The sequence below is a fragment of the Limulus polyphemus genome, unplaced genomic scaffold (genome assembly GCF_000517525.1).
Source record: "Limulus polyphemus unplaced genomic scaffold, Limulus_polyphemus-2.1.2 Scaffold40, whole genome shotgun sequence".
Classification (NCBI taxonomy): Eukaryota; Metazoa; Arthropoda; class Merostomata; order Xiphosura; family Limulidae; genus Limulus; species Limulus polyphemus.
In genome coordinates, this window is record NW_013665650.1 from 1,496,319 (window position 1) to 1,517,483 (window position 21,165).

At 33.1% G+C, this 21,165-nt stretch overlaps 1 pseudogene; it reads right to left on the reverse strand.

The window, feature by feature from the left end:
• LOC106461697 overlaps positions 1-21,165 on the reverse strand; it is a 93,975-nt pseudogene that overhangs the window by 64,650 nt on the left and 8,160 nt on the right.

Below are 21,165 nucleotides of genomic sequence, written 5' to 3' on the forward strand. Positions count from 1 at the left end.
GATAAATATTTGAATGATAAAGGCTTGCTTTAAGTGTTTTATTTTCATTTTAAAGTTTAGTAGACGGGACGGCCTAGATTGACCAACAGGTCCCTTGTTGTTCTTAAATTATATATATATATATATGTGTGTGTGTGTGTGTGTAAACATTTGAATATTATGCTTTTGCTTGATTATATTTTACCAGTTAGTAACGACTGTATTTTCAACGAATTTAGTTAATTTTTTTGTTGTGTTTGAAAATGGCATTCTTCTTGTTTCCTCTTTTCGAGGTAACTTGATGTATTATACAAACAAGCAATATTAGTAGCTTATTTAACAGAGTGAAAAACACTGGCTGAAGTTTTTGTAACTTTTTCCGTAGAAAAAATGAACATGTGTTTTGTAAAATGAAATTTTCCAGACTATGAAGCTTCAAAGAGTAATTGTTGTAAAAGTTAGGAACTAAATAGCAATGAAATGAAGTGAATGAAATATTACACAAGTTAACAGATCTATGTCTAGTGTATTTGAGTTCAAAGCAGGTTTGAGTTGTTGCTGTTTTTTTACTGCTAAGTTTTCTCTTGTGCAGACATTCTCTGCATTGTGGGAGCTGCATACGACAGTGAAATTATTTTCATTAGCTACACCATCATAGTCTTGATTTAGATGCTTATAGATGTTTAAGGATTACTAACGCTAGGCTAGACATGTTATTTTACACTAGATCTTTAATTAACGGGAACTGCAGCAATTAAGGGCAGACCTTTTCAGTCTCTTCCTTTTTTCTACTATTTGTAACCAAAATAAACCTTGCAATAACGGGCACTTCGATATTCCGGATTAATGGATGATTGTTTGTCACATTTGCACTTTTGATTCGGGGCCGATTCAATAAATATCGCAAGTGTTTGAATATTGGTCATCCTTCTGGGATGTTTGGAATTTATCGGTATACCAAAGAAGCATGCAAATATATTTGCTTAAATAGTTATAAAATCATACTGTATTTCCCTTTCAGCATACTTATTCATCAACCAATAAATACTCTTTATTCACAAATGATTAAATTTTAGTTATTTTTATTAAAACAGAAGAATAAATAAAATACTTCGAAAACAAAGATTACGAGTACTTACAGTGTTATGAGTAGTACTAAGGTTATTTAATAATATTTTGAAAATAACTTTCTAAAAGTTCATGACATGCGCACTTTAACATGCCCGCAGCGAAAGGGTTAAATACTTTTTTACAAAGTAAAGATATAACTAATGACATAAAGAATAAGAGTATAAGTTTGCTGTACACGTATTTGTGCTAATGAACTATTGTGTGTGATGTACAAATGCATGGTAACGTTTTACATGTACATGTATTTTCATACCTATGGAATAGAAATAAATTAAATACAACACATACTTCTGTGTTCCAATTATTTAATGGTTTTACAGTATACACAAAAGCGTGGCTCATTTTTCATTTTAAGAGCACCTTGTTATTGAGGGGATTTGGACGCAGTCGGAAGGGTGCTATTAATGTCGAGGTTCTATGTATACACTTTTCAAAAGTAGGCATGGTTGAACTTATATAATCTCGTCCACAACGAGAAAAAACATATCGATAAACAACGTGGGATCTCTGAACTTTATTGATTTTCTCCTCTGTATTGAAGAAGATGGAGTGACACAAACAGCAAATGTGCATAAAGTTCCAGCATGAGGAAAGTTAGATTTCAGTCATCTTGTGTTAAATTGAAAAGCCAATATGATGCTTGAGGTTCATAAATTTAGATTTCATCAAGGTGGAATAGTATTATTGAACAGTTCTAATTGCAAGAGAGAAACAGTGAATATTGGGAATCTTTCACGGAGAAACAGGTATGTGACATTAGGCTAGCTTTGAATAGCTTCACAGTTTATGCCCAAAAACTCCCATGCAGCATATGACAGTTATATCACCAGAGGTTGGACTTCAAGTAACCACAAAGATGAGTATCTGAGCAACGAAGACAGCCAATCTGAATCGAGAGTCATCCCTCGTAATCATGTTTAAAAGAACTTCTACTTAACTTCAGTAAAGATTTCGTCAGAAGTAAGTCGCCCAGTTAGAAAGCCCAAGATCTTTGTGAAGACCACTTCTAGAGTGCCACTAAATATGGAGACACCAGTGGATTCCTTTGAACATAAATCTGCCTGAAGAGAACTCCCCCAGTGACAAGAGCACAAATGATGATAAAAGACAAGAGGTCATCCCATCTTCATGCCATAAGTCACGGAAAAGAAAAACACCACAATAATTTGGTGAATGGATAGTTAAGGGATAGCAAATGAGTAAAAAAAAAAGATTTACTTTTGTTAATCAGAATTTTGGTTGTACTTTATTTAACATGTTTAATTATTGCTTTAGTTTCTGTAATTTCAATAGATGAATGTTAATTTGTGTTAGTTTTATCACTGATTATATATATTTTAGGTTTAATATATTATCGTTTTATTTTTGTATTAGGTTTGCTCACGAGATTTAACAATGAGTTGGTGCCATAGCTATTAGAGGAAAGTAAAAAATATGTGACTCTTCAATTTTATTTATGAGTTAGATCTATCACCTGGTTAAAATTAGTACTTAAAATCGTGTAAGCTGAAAACTTTAATTTGACGAAATAATACAGATTTTTTTTTCATTCAGTGGAATAGACTGAATAATAATAAAGAACCTGCCCAGCAACAGAAACCACTACAACAATATTTTATTCATCTAATAGATTTTGTAACGCTGTTTGACTGTTTCCACTAAATAAGTAAGACTAACTGCCATGTAACTTCTTATCACTCTCTTTAAAATAGAAGTAACATTTGCAACTCCGCAATCCTCATGCCTATACCCACTCTCTATTTTTGTTACAAAATCCCGAGAAACCTCTTCTGGCTCTGGTGTTATGTTTCTCAATCTTTCTATTTACCACAAAGATATTAATATCTACGAGATTCAGGTCAGTTGAAATATTCTCCATAAAGTGCTCAAGGTCAAGAATATTGCCTCTACCTTATATGAAAACAGAACAGATAAAACATTGAAAAGCTTCAGTCATATCATAGTTTCAACAAAAAACCTTGCCATCAGCATTCATATCTTTAACAGTCATTAATAATAAATCTGAAATAAAAGCTCTCCTCATGGATTAACCTAAGTAAATCCATCTCCCTCAATATTTGACTTCACACAATCCCAATCAATGTATATACAATTAGTCTCCTCAATTATTCCATCGGTTTTCTTATTAATAACAATCCCGATCTCATTTTAAAATTTCTCATTGACTTCAGCTATTTAATGAAATGGACTACAACAGTTTTAAATTTAAAACTTTCTACACTTAAAATAAGCTCATTGTTATGGCTAGTACCTCGCTACTTACCACAGCTCAGAGACTCCAGCATGTTTAAATATGTGGAACTCATTATGCATTAATATTTCTAGTGTTTTTGAATGTTTCTGCAGGGATGATTCATGTTTTCTAAGATTATTAAAATATGAGAATCAAAGCCATGAACTTGAAAAGAGGTAAAAATGACGATTAATTATAGAAAATAGAATAATGACTCCCGCCTCGAGATTTATTTAACAAACTAATTAATGAAAAGAAAGTATATACATATATATCTCTTTCTAAAGTAACTTCATCATTTTATTATTACTTCCCATGCTTTGCAATGATAAAATATGTTGGTGAATAAAAAAATGTAGCTATATAGCTATATCTTTCATGTTATAATGGATCGTAATGATGACGTTAAGATCAAATAGATCTAGTATATTCTAGAAGATTTGAAGACGTGTTTTTTTGGTACATTCGAGGATAGATTATAAATACGAGGTTTGGAAAAATAGTTAAGAAGATAAAGAGCTTTTCTAGCAAGTAGAGTAAAACTGTTAGCGTGTTTTTGTTATTAGTGAAGTAATTGGATCTATATTAGCTATCGCGCACATTAAGTTATTTTGTACAAGTACGTTGACTTTCACATTAGAGCAGTACAGTTAGCATGAATGTAAACGTAGGCCTACAAGTTACAAAGTGAAAATGCCTTTAGAAATGCTAAAGAATAAATAAACTAATATGTTATCAGTTACATGGACTGGTCTTCGAATTATTCTCACTGGAAAAGTTCAAAGAACCCGTCCTAACAAAAGAACAACATTTCAATATTGGTTTCTCAAAAGCGGAATTATTTTAGTCAAAATACAATTGAACTTCAACTGTTTAAGATGGCAACTATGCAGTGAAGTAGTGATGTTCAAGTGTTGTTAGAGATGATGAAATTGTTAAAACAAGACCAAGAGAAAAATGTGTGTATGTGTGTTTTTCTTATACCAAAGTCTCCTCGAGCTATCTGCTGTATCCACCTAAGGGAACCGAACCCCTGATTTTAGCATTGTAAATCTAAAGACTTACTGCTGTCCCACTGGGGAACTAAAAGATGATTACTCAAGATTATATCGCTTTTTTGTCGTTGCTTGCAATTAAGCACAAAGCTACACAAAGAGCTATTGCTTTGCCCACCAAGGGTATCGACACCCAGTTGTTAGGGTTGTAAGTCCGCAGACATCCTGGGAGGCAGAGAAAAGAGATAGAAGTTATACCAGGAAGAACGAGGCAGAAAATTAAAAGAATATCAGAAAGAAATCTACGTAAATTAAAAGAGGACCAAGGTGAAAATGATAGGAAAATAAAAGAAGATCAAGATGTAAGAGACAGGAATTAATGAAAGGTTACAAGAAAGAGACTTACTATTTAAGAAAGAATTAAAATGAAAACAAGATTGATGAAATTATTAGAGATGTGCAGAGAAATTACAACAAGTTTGAAGCACTATATATCAATGAAGTAAATAATGTTTATGGTGTTAAGATTGGTGAAGTAAAGAAAGAAATTAACAAAGGAGAAAAAAAGCATCTTTGAGAAAGAAAAGAATGTCAATGACAGAAAAAATATCTGGAAGGGGCAGTGATGTAAGTTATATTTTTAATGTTGTAATTTATTTATTAGCTAGACAGAGCTGCCGGTCATATGATGATTTTAAAATCAGATAGGGCTAACGAATTCTAGGGGATTTTACGTCAGATTTTCTTGGTACATCGAGAAGATAGTTAAGAAGATATAGATTTGTTTGGAACCAATAGAATGAATCAGTCAACGTTATTCGTTTTTAGTGAAATATTTGAATTTGCGTTAGCAATCGCACACATTAAGTAACTTTGTACAAGTAAATTGATTTTTACGTCAATGTATTATAGTTAGTGTAGCTGTGAACGTAAGTCAACAAGTTACAAATAAACGCCAAGGAAAAAATATCCAAACCTTTTATTGTTTATGGAGACTAGATTTTGAAATATTTTCACCAGATAATTTTAAATAACCCACCTAATGAAAGAACAACGTTACAACTCTATGTAAAAAAGGATATAATGAAATTAACGACGGTGCTAACTACAGTTTGAATGTTAGAACTTCAATATTTAAAAATATTGTACTCAAGTAAAGTGCAAACATAGTAATTTCTTCATCTGAATTCGATGGTGTTGAAAAGGACCTGACGTAATACATAGTGGTGTATAAGCAATGGTAATTAACTTTTAGCCACTACATTCCCTCATTTCTTGGGAAACACCAAAAACAACCAGTACATTATCATATTTTATCTGTCACAGGAAGATGGGCAAGAATATGCTATTAGGTAAAGTAAGTTACCACGTACGAAACGAGCTGGTTTTCCGTAAGCCCTTCGCTTCAAATATTGAAAGGTGAATCAAACCACAAAAAAACATCCCAAACTCATTTTTTAAAGCCATTTTAGTCTTTTAACGTAAATGACCATAAATTATTCCATACTTTGGAGTTGGCTTAACAAAAATGTGTATAAATGATACGCATACTTGCAAACTGTAAACAACAATTATTCAATATAGAAGACTATACGATATAATTTGTTAACTATTGACTTTGAACTAAGGGATATATACATGATCAGAACAGAAACATAATGCCAAACTATAGTCAAGAACAAAAGTAAGTAATCTGATGAGTGAATCACACATGCCATGTATAACAATATAAGATGGCGAACTCTTGACCTCAGCAGCGCTAACGAGGCATACTGTTGATCACTTGACAGAAAGAGCAATTTGATAATAACAGCAAAGCTCATATTTGTGAAAATTTCGAAACGGCTTGAAGGTTATTTGATAAAAAGAAATTGAAATCTTCGCCCAGCTTGAAGTATTTAGAGAGTCTAGACAACATTTATTATCTGATCTGTTGGACACATGTGTGGCAAAACCTCAGACTTTAAAATACTATGTCTAGTTAGTATCGTTAATTGTGTATGGTAAACATCGTCTTAAATTTTATGTATGAAAATTATACTTAATATAACTTAGATTGACAAGAATTCTTGAGGAATACGTGTGTAGTATTCCAAGCTTTTCGGGATAGAGCACAATTATGTGACCACCGCATTAGTATAAAGTTTGTAGATCTAATACGTGGAAGGACATGTGTAGTGACATTTTCAAGTTGAATAAAAGAATCAATACTCAATATGAAGAAGGACAAAAAAACTTTATTAACAAGAATAACGAACGAAAATAGCTGACGGAAAGCAGTTGTGGAAGAAATTAATATTATTAGAATTAAACCGATTGAAACCAAATAAATGAAAACTAAATAATAACAACAATAAAATAAAACAGGATTACTTTAATTATTTGCATGTTTTTTAAGCGGCAAACTACAAAAAACTTCTGTCCACCGCGGGGAATTGAACCCCGAATTTTGCATTGTCAATCGGTAGGCTTGCCCCTAGCCCACCAGAGGAACTTTACTTTAAAAAGAAGTAAAAATTATACTATTGAATAAATCTGGAACTATTAATATTAGTGTGGTAAAAAGAAAACACACATGGTCAACAAGTGGAACATCATTTCTAACATAAAACAACACAGACAAGGTTTCTCAAAAGAAGGAACACATTAAATCAAATATATATATATAAATAGTTTTTAAACACAGATTCAGTACTTAATGAAACAGCCTTACCTACGGTAAAGAAGAAGAAATAATTTGATATATATATATATGTATACAGAAATAAAGGAAAACCTAATTACTTTGTTTGTTTGTTTTTTGAATTTCGCGCAAAGCTACACGAAGGCTATCTGCGCTAGCCGTCCCTAATTTAGCAGTGTAAGACTAGAGGGAAGGCAGCTAGTCATCACCACCCACCGCCAACTCTTGGGCTACTCTTTTACCAACGAATAGTGGGATTGACCTTCACATGATAACGCCTCTACGGCTGAAAGGGCGAGCATGTTTGGTGTGACGGAGATTCGAACCCGCGACCCTCAGATTGCGAGTCGACCGCCCTAACCACCTGGTTATGCCGGGCCATTACTTTGTATAATACAGTATTGAAAATAATTACGGAAACAATGATGAAAATATAATACAAAGTAAACAGTACAGGAATGCCATCCATAAATGTGTGAAAATGAACAGCACCAGAACACATCTACTTGTTGATAGTTTACACTGTAATTGGTTGCCATTCACTAGAGAGCCTTTTAAACTACATGTAGTCATACTATGCCCTGTAGTAATAGTTTCCAGTTATGGGGTAAATGCTGTTCTGTCTCTTCTGTGAGAGGTCAAGAGATCAGGATTCAGCTTTGAGTGATAATGGATAGACTTAAAACCCAACTATACTCTGGCATTTTCATAAAATTGGCAATGCGTACGAATGTTCAAATTTTACAGATATAATCTATAAAAAATACTTTCTGTTGCAACGAGTATGCGTTTTTCTACGTCATTGTAAAATTAAACAAATATTTTTTCCCCATTTACATGCTCACTACATTCGTACAAAGTCCCCAGTTCTTAGATTCTTACTTGAGAAAAGGTTTGATAGAAGACAGTGTACTTAAAAGGCCTTTTTTATGGACAGTATCTGTCTAGCAAGCTACTGGACAACGTTTCGAGCTGCTAGCTGATGAAGATCTGCGCTAGCAGTTCTAAACCTCGTCCAATAACTTCCTAGACAGATGCAGTCAACTATCAAAGCTTTTAAATTCTCAGCTATCAATAGAAAAATTAACATAGAATTTTAATATAAAAGAAGCTTTGAAACATTGCTTTTTTTCCCAATTACCTAAAACTACTGTAATTTTGGAATGTATATGTATAATGTATAGGTACTAAAAAGGTAAGTCTAAAAGATAAAGTATTTGGTTCCATATAGTCGCAAACTGCTGAATGTTTAAAATATTACTGAATTTAAGCATAATCATTGTTACTTACGAAGGCACTCGTCTTCATCACCATTGATAATGTAACCTTCACAACAAACATTTACTGTTCTTCTTTCCACCTTTATTTGTATTTTATATTGCCTTGTATATAAAACTCTGTAATAAAAAACACATTTATATTTTTTCATGTGTGTCAGTATCAACGTAATTTCAATCTACTCAATAATACTACATGGATTATGAAAGAGATCACTTAATACTTAATTTCAGCCACAAGGATATTTTGACGGACATCCTTGTTATACTAAATTGATAAACAAATCTCCGTGTTGTGTATTACGTAATACATGTGGATATCTAAAGACTGTATTATATATATTTAAAATCACATCATTAGATCATTTACACCACAAGCTGTTTTCGTCATGACAGATTAATTTACTTGGAAAGCAGTTCCCTTCAAAAGGATTAACCCACGTCACATGCAGTTCTAGATATGTCACCAGATTAAAGTTATGAATTATTACACAATGTATAAAAACAGATAGCTACTTTTTATAAGGATTTAAAAAATACACATACAAATGAGAGCTTAAAAACAATGTTTAAAAAACGAAAATATTGTGAAAAACATAACTAAGTAAATAGAAATGAAATAAAAAAGATCTGATTTTTTTTTGAACAAATTTGTAAACTTACCTGTATCTGGAACAGCGTGGAGGTAAAGCAAAACACCAAGTGAACGTTCGGATTCGATAAGGTCTGCTATAAGACACCCTTACATTCGTAGTGTACCTATAAAACCAATACCAGACTGCAATAATACACGTTTTTCAGTTCTGTATAATGAAGTAAGTATCATTTGCAGGTCACTTTTCTTAAAAATGCAAACACAGAAAAACCTTTCTTAGCTTCCAAAAATTGAATTGCATGTCAGTTAAATAATATTTGGTCTAATTATATAGTAAACTCTCGATGGATTAACTTTCTCACCGATTATTAAGATTTTGCTCATTTTAAGGTTTCTGTTTTCCAGTTACAAGTTGCTGAGTTACTATTTTCTGTGGCTTCTAAGTTATAGTAGATAAGAGAAGCGAAGTGACGTAGAATTCATATGCAATAAGTCTAAACTGTGAAGATTATTCCTTGGAATAAGCTAAATTTTTCACTCGTAATACCTCTAAGAAGTAGTGTGTATGCATGTTTATAAGTCGAAAACTTTATATTTTTGGAAGATGTTTGTAAACAAAAAAGGGTGGTTTGACTAAAAAGTTAAAGAGTTGATAAATCAAGTTTATATTGAACTTAAGGTTGGGTTTTTATTGGTGTAAAATGGAATAAGTTTTAAACCAATAAAACAAATATGGGCCATCCGATGTTATCTGTGTCAAATATATTTGATTTTTAGCTGTTGGGAAGGACAAGAGAGGAAATAACTTCTGACAGTTTGGAAGCACAAGGAGGGAAATGATCTCTGGCTGTTGGAACGTACAAGGAAATAAAGTTTTCTGATGATTGTTGGAAATTATCAGATTAATTATCTGTAAAATTGATGTTATAAAACAGACAATTGAATCAAAAATGAGAGAACTACAGTGATGCTAAAAATATGTTTCTTAGAATTTTCAGAATAGCACAGATTTCTTCATCAGTAACCTAGATGAAACGGGAGTGTTTACAAACTATTGCATTATTTGAAACAACAACAATCAGAAAAAAAAACAAGTATGAGAATTAAGAACAATTGGAACAGATTTATTGAAAAAAAAAACTTTGAAGTGTTAAGTATACGGAGATATTCTCTCGATAAGAAAGTTTATTTTATTGAAGTGCAGTGTAAGACTTAGTTGTCGTTGAAATGAAGTTTTGTAAATTAATATTGTGTCCCGTGTTTTTTGTTTGTTTTAGCGTTGATCTATTGCGGAATGGCTGGGGTTGCCGAGTTTATTGCCTGTTTCTGACACATGAGTCCATGCAAGTTTTTAAACAATGGAATCTGTTTGTCAGATACTATGTAATCGCAAGAACTATTATTTATTATTACATGGATGAGCTAATGACAAAAGGTGTTGTTAGTTATAAACAAAAATCTCTACTTCGAACCTGCAAATACACATATCTTTTACTGTTAGAGTGGGCAAGTAACTCTGAACAGATTACAGTTTATACATGCTACAGTAGAATATCCTCTGCACCAGATAAGCTTGAATTCTGGGGTGAAGTCCTAAAATGTTGACCAAAACATGCACAAGAACAATGAACTGTGCGAGTGTATATAGAAATTTACGTTACACTTCTGTCTAATACATAAGTGATGTTATGAGAACACAAACTCGGGTTATAACCACCAGCGAATGCTGTAAATAAAGCGATATCTGAGACTCACTGTTTTTGTCAAAAAACCCATGTCACCCTTTTTCAGACAGTTACCTCTTCAAGAAGATGATCTAAATCAGTAGTAAAAATACTGTTTCAAAAGATCAATGACGAAGAAATGGCATAAGCTAGCAATTTAATTTCTGATGTGGTTTATAGAAGACAGTCTGTGTTTAGACCAATAGAAAAAACTTTAAGAGTTGTGTTAACAGAATCTGTAAATGCATTTGACTGATCAGATGACTACTAGGGAGGAAAAGCATCACCCGGCATTTTACAGATACCAGAGCAGTGCATTTTACAAGGCAACTATTGTTCAAGTTTCCGTTAATATATCCAGCGTTGAGATAGATCAGATGACAAGGGACAGATTCAATTAACATCCATAGAGTACCTAGTTCTCGCCACTATTAATTATTAGAAAGAAAGGAGGAACATTAGGGTTATGTGTAGACTTCATGAGGATAAACAAAAAACATGATAACGTTCATCACTGTGTTTACACTGCCAAGCATGCACAATTGTTTTGATTCATTAGAAGGCTCTCACTGGTTTGGTTTATTAAGTTTTCCTGGGTAATATCAAGATTGCACTCAACACTCGAGGAAGCTTGTATGAGTTTTGCTTCATGCCTCTAGACCTCAGGAGAGTCAGAGCTACTTTTGAATGGTAGATGGAACTAAATTGTAATGAGGATGATGTCTTATATACATTAATGATATTTTGATATTTTTTTGCACATATCATGCAACTGGACTGTATATTTCAACATTTGTGAGGAGCAGGTCTGAAACTGAGGCCAAAAAATTTCTCTTAAGCAAACATATGTTACATTTCTTGAATAACTGGTAAAATAAAAAGCGGTGTTGGGCTGACCTAATTACTACAAAAACGAAGGAAGTCCGAAGCTATTTCTAGATGTATTGTGAACAGCTTTTCTAGAATATTAGCACTTATGTTAAGCATTAACTAAGGCTAAAATTTATTTTGGATGAACTGAGAGGATTGTGCAAAGTAATTTCTGTTACTAAAAGATAGTTAAAAATTCAATCAGAACAATTTAAAAGGAAGATATTCCTTAGTTTTAAAGAAACAAATTAGTAATACTAATTATATTCACTAAAAGAATGGGATTCTAACTCAAAGTAATACGTTATCATTTAAATGTAGACAAAAAATTGGAGAAATTAGGTCTATATTGAGGAAACAACACACTAGAAACACTTTTATAGTGATCTAAAATTTGCCATATCTCCATTAAAAGTTAAATGCGAAAATTATCCTTTTTCCATTTCAGAACTCATTACAAAATGTTTCTGAATAACAGATATGGTCTAATAGCACGGAATCATTTCGTGGTACTGGAGCTCGAGTAAGTGGTATTGATCTAACGAATTTAATTAATTATATTCCACCATGGAGAATGGAACGCCAAATTTTAATGTTCTAAGTCCATAAAATTACCGCTCACCCACTGAAGAACCATAATTATGAGCTTAATTTTAATAATCTTAATAGAGAAGAAATTACTGTTTTAAAAAGTTTCATTAAGTATGAAAATAATGTTATAATACAATGAGATAAAAAGAATAGTGATGTTTTACTTGATAAATCGAATTATAATTTAAAGTTGAAAATATTTTGAGTGATAATAATTAATACTAAGGTTGTTAGGTAAAAGACGAGATCCTACAAAAACTAAATCACAGAGACTTACTTATCTTACAATTAAAAAATTATTAATTACTGCCTCATTTGTTTATGTTAAGTCAAAGCCACAGTGAGCTATATGATGTATCCACCGCGGGGAATCGATCCCCAATTTTTAGCCTTGTAAATCCACTATCTCAAAAAGAATGTTCTAGACCAAGATCATCTGGTAGTCATCCTGGTATACCTAAAGTTCGTAAAGGTTGTCTTGTCAAACATATTGTCTCAAATATTGGAACTTATAATCATGGACTTTCCAATTTTTAGTGAAATACTTAAATATACATGTAAAAAGTAACTCTACTGTGAAAGACAGTTTTGTCTTTTCTATTAAAATGCTAAAGTCAACGTCTGATAAAAATATATATTGTGCCAGTTTTGATGTACAATTTTTGTGTACCAACACCCCATTAGAAGAGACGTCATAACTGATAACTGAACTAACTTATCATGGGGATAATCATATTGGAATACCCAAGTTTGTTTTCAAATAGCTATTAAAATTTGCCATTAGTCCTCGCATATCCTCTTCAATGGGGCCATTTAAGATGAGACTGACGGCGTTGCTATTGCTCGAGAAAGCGCCATCTATTAGCAACCGTTTTTTGTGTTCTCGTAAAGAACAGTCGCCAAAGAACTGTCTTGACAACCTTTTGAACTGTTATATTAGCGCAGGGCAGCCAAAGATATGTGGATAATAATTTTGTTATCTTCAACGGCTCTGGATATCTAAAGTAATATAAAAAAAAACCTGTCATCGTCATATCAAATTACTTGTTGAATATCAAAATTATCACTAACTTGCCTTTCCGAACACTTCAATGCACAAAAATGAAGACAACTTTGAATGTGAAGTCTTCCATAAAAAATGCAGCTTTAAATTTATATTTTGCTACTTTTATTCCACTACTATTCAAAATATATTTAGTTAAGATTTTGATTAATCGTGTATTAAAAAATCATTAGCACATTTGAATGTATAAAGAATTAGATAGCGTAAAAACCTCTATAAAAAACAATGGTTATCCAATTAACTTTATTAATAAAATCATAAATACACCTTTTTCTGCTTATCTGATCAACTGAAACGCCAATGTCATCTTCTTATCATTATAGCTGCGATTACTTTTTTGATTTGCACGGTCAATTGATTGAAAAACAACAATTAATGGGGCATTTAGAGAAAGTTGAAGGCGTCAAACAACTGATCTAAGACGTGCCGAAAAAAAATTAACAGTACTACTTTACATTTGCAAAAATGAGATATTTCCATCATCACTGTTTTGCCTTAAAATCTTGTTTGGCTTATAGCTGCTTTATGTGCACGAGCTATTGCAGAATGCAGCCATTTCATGCATTCCTGCAGGCACTTGGTGTAGGGTCATACATCATGTCTATTGGAGTTATACTTCTCATCCAAACATCAGCAGATTTTAAACAACTACCAGTCAACCGTTGCTCAGTTATACATTAAGCCATGTCCACGTACTATAGGGGTTCTTCTCAATTAGTTTTTTTAGATTCGATAAATCTTACATTTTTCATATCTCGTGTAGATCAAATATGATATGGTAGTGCACATTTTCATCACACTCAAAACTTAATGCAAACAAGAAAATGGATACTGAAATTGGCTCCTTGGTCATTGTAGATCACTCCAGGTGTTATAAATCTTGTAATATTTTATTCAGTCAAAAATTGGCAATGGACTGATGTAACATGTCAATCAATGAATACGTCTAAGCATACTTGGAAGAGTAACTGATAATAAACAGGATTACCTTTCTTAGTAAAGGATTAGATATAGCCAGAGTAACTCTCTCAAAAGCAGAACTAACAACTTGCTGTAAGAATTCTCCATTATGTGTCAGTTTGTGACAACTGTGATTTATCTTACTCCTCCCAAGTTTCTAACTGGTCATTTGTGATGATAATACAAATGCAGAATTGAGACTGTTCGAATTGTTTATCATCACCAATGCTGTACTGTCTTTTACTACTAAATGGGTTATAGGATATCAACAAATTATTATGGTCTGACTTGCTGGCATAATAATCCATCATCATTACCCTGTTTTTGACCAAAGTGATTTTGTGCACGGAAGTTTTCCAGTCATTTCAGTGATGAATGGCCCATCTGAATGGTGATCTCCGACCATGAAAATAATGGCATTAATTATTGATAAATACTACAACTTCAAACATTTCATTCTTCACTATATAGCATTGGTGTTCAGGAGCAATTAACTTACAACTTGCATTGGTGATTATATGAACCATCATCCCGTACTTCTAACAAAACTGGTCTGACATTATCACTAGCATCAATAACCAAAAGAAATGGACTATCCTGAAGAGGGTAAGCCACCGTTTGCAATTTAAATAAAGCACACTTTAAAAATCATCGACATTTCTGCATTCATACTCATCACATATAAGCCTTAGTCAGTTCATACAATGGAGTAGCTTTATTAGAGAAACTGGCCACAAACCATTAATAATACAATGCAGCTCCTAGAAAGCTCAAACTTTTTGTTTCATTTCATACTGGGGTTAGTCCTTGCTCAGTGTGATACTGAGTAGTTCTCTGTTCCTATCAGTCATCTGACGCAAAAACTTCATTTCCATACTAATGGAAACACATTTTCCTGATTTCAGTTTCAAACAATTGAAACACTGGAACACCATTCTCACGTTCTAGGTTGCGGCTTTTAACATACATCCAAAGAAAAAATATGTCATTCTTGTAGATGAGAGGTTGTTCCGTTCCAATTTTCTAAATGAAAGTTTCACCATCTTTTCGAAAGAGGCAGGAATTTTAAAGACCAAATGGCAAGACTCAAAATCAATACTCATTCTCAAGTGCTGAAAGCAGTCTTAGGTCTATGTCCATTATCTAGTTCGACCTGTAAGTAGCTAGATGTTACATCGAGCGAGTTGAAATTTAGTGTTCCTTTATTCTTTCTCACAGTTACCGATGGAGATGTCCAAACACTTTTGAATATTATGTTATCCTATCTTTTAATATCCACTCTATTTCAGTAATGCCAACATCTTGACAACTTCTCTAAACACTTACTGACAAATGTCTCAATACGATCACTAGGAGACAAAGTCTGGAATTTCGTCCTGTGAAACCTACTGAAATCACCCATTTAAACAACATTTCCTGAGACCCTTGCCTTCGAGCATTGAACTCAGCAATATATAAATCTCTTGTTTTTCTACGGAGTTTAATTTATGGTGCATTTACAGGGCCAAGATCTTTACTATATGAAATTGGTTTCAGGCATTGCGCACCTGTCCATGAATCCGTACATTCAAAACACACTCTTGCTCGAAATGCTTGAGTAAATGTTTTAAATCCTGGTTTGCCTTTCATTAAACCCTGGTATAATTAACTCTTTCGTATCTAAATAATGAAGCCACTCATACTCTTCTGCGGAAACGTCTAGAGCCATGTGTATATTGATGACATTAATATGAGCAGAATTATGTGATACATAAGGATACAAGTTGTTGTCTGATTTCTCATGAGCCTATGCGACCAGCTATGATTTTGAATTGCTACCAGTGTTCTTTTCACCTAAGGAGACGTCTTGCTTCTGTAAAGACTTAGAAATTTACTTGGCTAATTGTTGACTACTCTGTCTAGCAGTATCACTGCGAACTTCATATGTCACACCCATCTTGACACTCTCTTTGATCATTTTTGACTCAAGCCAGCATCTGGAAACTTCTGAGATAGTTACGTTACCGACTACATTTATATGTCTCAGAAATTTTGACTGATTGTCACCATCATAACCCATCTTTACCATACTATACTCATGCATGTTGGATATCACCATTAGAAGTTAGATCATGTCTTCACCTCCACACTTTTTCATCTTCACTGTAAATTCTACATATTCTTAGAAAGCACTCTTATATGAAAATGACTGACAAACTTTACATTAATGAGAGAAAGTAAGCACATCCAAATCAAACTATGCAAAATTAAGTTTTAGGTCAAAACATCAAAATCTAATTTATTAATTTAGTTTGTTGTATTCAATCACAGTAATCAGTGAAAGTTATAAATATCTCCAATGCACCATAGTTCCAGGAGTTTAGGATTTTCTTATTTGTTGTTGTTAAGCACAAAAACTATGCAATGGACTGTCTGTGCTGTTCAAGTATTGGGTATAAAAACTCGATTTTTAGCATTATAAGCCCTCATACTTTTCATTGAGTCACTGGGAGCCAAGAAGTTAAGAAGAGAGTAAAATGAACAAGTACAGCAATTCTTTGCTGTACGTATTCATATTATTATTGTTATTCGCTGTACATATTCACTTTATTCTCATCATAATTTAAGATGACACGAGTGAATGATTAAAAGCATAAAATATATATTTGCACAAGGATATCTGGAGTCGTTACTAAACTTTGCAGGCTTAATACTTGTTATTATGACAACAACTGGCTGCTGGAGAAGGTCAATAGTACGTTTATAAACGATAAAGACAAGAGCAAAAATCGTGATGATACTACACTCACTAGTCAGACAAAGTGCTAATTTGGTATCCAACACTTTTGGCTTAATTAAATTAACGATCATTCCTAATACAAATATTCAAGGGAGAAAAACCCTAACTGTTACTATCTTGTACAAGTCTCTGTACCACACTAGAAACAGGTACGATATCATTCCAGGTGAGCTTCACAAAAACAAGCTCAGGCAATTATAAGATGTACTGGACTATCATTATGGTATGGAAACTTCGTCAAAGATAAACGATAAGCGCAAGTTTATGATACGTCTGCATCCTCTTTATAACAATGTCACTAGCTGTATGCAGAACACATGCTCGAAAATTTAAGAATAACGTCTCAGAATATATCTAATCAAAGACACCCTATATTAGTCATGGAAGAGTGAAATTATCAATTCTTTTGACTGCAACTCCTGTATAGATGGAGATGGTTACGCCTATAGCTAATTACTCTATTAGAAAGACTAACACAGGTGTGTAAAAGAGCAAGGCTATACTTATAGATAAAGACTATTCGTAAGACTAACATATTTGTGCATGAAGAAGGACAAAGTTACACTTCCAGACCAATACTATTAGTAAGACTAAAAGAGGTGTGTTGACGAGCAGAATTATACCTGTAGCTCAATACTATATTAATAAACCTAACATAGTATGTAAATAAGCAGAAATACTTCAGCACTTCAAGACTCTACTAGTAAGAATAACAAAAATATGTAAACGGGCAGGGCTACACATGTATCTCAAGACTCTACTAGTAAAACTAGCATAGTTGAGGATGGAGGGGTGTCTTTAGTGGGAAAGAACTTTTGTCACTTTTTTTCAATTTTGAAATTGTAATTTCATAATTTCACAAATTGAATATTTTAGTATAATCTAAATTTACATTTTGTTTTGTACAAACAACAGGGCCCTTTTTTAATATCAGGCCTACATCTTGATGGTTATTCATTTATATTTACATAAACAATACAATACAGGAAGAGTGGTGTCCTGTTTACTAGAGCAAAGAGTAATAAAAGAAAACAATAACTTACATCTCGTGTTTTTTACAAACATTGGGGCCATTGCTTAACATCAGAGCTACAGGTATCACCAGAAAAACAAGTTGTAAGGATTTTGTCATGGTTCCTCTGAAAATTATGAAAACAAGTTCTTTTTAAAATGTTAAGCTATAACTGGATATGACCTGAAGGTCACGTGATCTATCATATCCGTTAAGCTGTAGACACTGAAGTGTATAACAACATATGTTTAGGTGTTATCAAACAATTGATCACTGAACGCTTTTATCAATGGTACTTAGTTTTTGTTGGATATACAAAACTGTTTAGTGTAAGAGTTATTATTTATTTTATTTACTGATCTAATATTTAATTATTATTTAGTTTCATAACAAAAGTGTTAAAAGTTGATTATTTTAATAGCAATAGTTGTGACAAGTTTCATTACGTAACTCTGTACAAGTGGTACGTTGTGAATACAGTTTAGTTGGTGCACTAGCCTTTCGTAATATTGTTGACGTTATCTTACTCCAAGCTTCTAAGTTATTCTCGTTGTGTGTGGTATTCTTGTCACTTGAAGGCTAGAAAGTTCTGGGCCTCTGTCGGAATACAATGTAGAAAAAGGAAAACAAGTGAGAGATAATTAGACAAATCTAGACAGAGTGATTGTCAGATTAGCCGTGATGTGTAATTTCTAAAGAAGTCAGGAAAAGTTAAGTTAGTGAAAGTGAAGTTAGACTGCGTGATTGTTAGTTTAGCTGTTACAAGCGATATTTAAAATTAGTTTCACAGTTAACATAGATAAGGAGAAATAATTTGTCTTGTCAAAATATGTTCTAAAGTAACTGAACCCGCCAATGTGGACTTTGACGACAAGGAAACACTTATTTAAAGTTCAGGATACGACTGTGGTAACCCACAGGGTAGCAAAAGTGAATTTATCACAGACTGTATAGTGAGAAGGAGATATAGAGCTGAATACTTCAGCTTGCACATTGGGTTCTAAAGTAACTGAACCAGCCTATGTGGACTATGACAAGAAAAGAGAATTAGTTAAAGCTTTAGTTACAACTTTGATAGCCAATAGTGAAACGAATTTTTGTACGTACATTCGACTTGTTTTGAATATATTATTTTAAAACTTGGTGGATTGTGTGCTGTCCATTTATTGTTAATATTTGTTGCCAACAAGTCACAGACACCTAATATAAAACAATCTGCAGCCTTATATTTGAAACCCTGACATTTAGCGAGCCAGCCAGGATCATACAGTGGTAAACAGCAGAAGAAAAAGACAGCATAAGTTGGCCTATATACGCACAACGGTAATGATGGCGAAAATAGTGTAGAGATTACAATCACGCTATATAACCATGTCAAAAGATTTTTATAAGTGGACTGAAAGAGGTGAACGTCTTAGGCTAAAAGATAGTGAACTACGAGAGTTTATTAAACAACAACAAGAACTAGAGAGAGAAGAGTTAGGCAGAGTAGAATAGAAGAAAGACTAAAATAAGAAAATTAAAGCAAAAGACTGAAAGAATAAAAGAAGAGAGAGATGTGAGACTGGAAATAGAGAGAATAAGAGCACAAATTGAGAATGCAAAGCTTACCCAACAGAAAAATGAAGGTCCAAAGAATGACAATGGGGTCAGGGCCAGCTGACCCAAGTTGCCCAAATTTGATGAACAGAAATGTGACATGGATGCTTTCCTGGAGAGATATAAAAGATTCGCCTAAAAGTCAAGACTGGAACATAGGTGATTGGGCAGTCTGCCTCTGCCCACTACACACAGGAAAAGGCCTACAAGTATATGCAGGCATGATGTCAGAAGATGCCATGAACCATAACAACTTGAAAGTGGTCTTGCTGAAACACTATAAACTTACCAAAGAAGGTTTTGTCAAACCTGACACTGGAGAAACTTTATTTCAGTTTGTGGCACGTCTGCAGCGATACTTCACTAGGTGGACTGATATGGCCAAGTGTGATCTACAAGATTTCCTAATACCTGAACAATTCATGGCCATGTGCTCAACTGAAATGTCACGTGGACGAGATGATCAAGCTGGCAGAACAGTTTCTGGAAGTCCATTGAGGTAGTATAACTAACAAGTCAAAGAATAACTGGTTACAGTCGAAACCAGTGGTGGATGACCAGAGCAGAATTCCACAAAAGGTGACAGGAAGATAACAGGCAAGTGAGAGAAAAGATGCTATATTTGTTATAATATAGCGCGCATTAGAAAGGAGTGCAAGCCCATCACCAATAAGCAACAGCAGAAATCTCAACATAAAGCAGCAGGAGCATCCAGTAAGGTAGAAAAATAAAGCAAATTAAGTGAGAAATAATTAAACAGATCTAGATATCGTGATTGTCAGCTTAGCCATGACAGGCGATTTCTAAAAAAGTCAAGCAAGGTGAAATTAATGAAAGTGAAGTAATTAGACTGCGTACTTGTTAGTTTAGCCATAACAGGCGATATTTAAAGTAAGTTTCGCAGTTAACAGAGATAAGGTGTCGAAAGGTGTTTTAAAGTAATTGAATCTGCCTGTGTGGACATTGACGAAAAGGAGACAATTATTTGTAGTTCTTACGGGGTAACACAAGTGAATTTATCACAGATTGTATAGTGAGAAAGAGAGATACAGAAGGATAATTCGTCTTATAAAATGGATTCTAAAGTAACTGAACTACTCTGGACTTTTGACAACAAAAGAGAATTATTTACAGCTTTAGTTACAACTTTGATAGCCAATAGTGAAATAAATTTTTGTACACAAGTTTGAGTTGTTTTGAATATATTATTTTAAAACAAGTGTATTGTGTGCTATCTGTTTATGGTTTACATTTATCTCTAACAAATCACAGATACTTACTGTAAAAAAATCCACATCATATATAAAAACCTCACAGGTTTGCATAATTGTGCATTGTCAGAATTTCAAAATATAATTCTTTCACCAATTGTCAAAATAAAAGGCTTTTACTTATACTTCTTAAAAGCATAAATATATATTGTGTTGTTGTTGGGCTCAGGATTCTTCTACAGTGGGTGTCTGTGATTTGTTGGCGATAACTTTAACGATAAGTGAACATAACGTACTTCACTTGTGTTCAAAATAATATATATATATATTCGGAACAAGTTAAACATATGTACAACAAATTCTTCACACTATACTGATTACAGGCATATCATAGACACTATATGTGTATATATATATATATATATATATATATATATATATA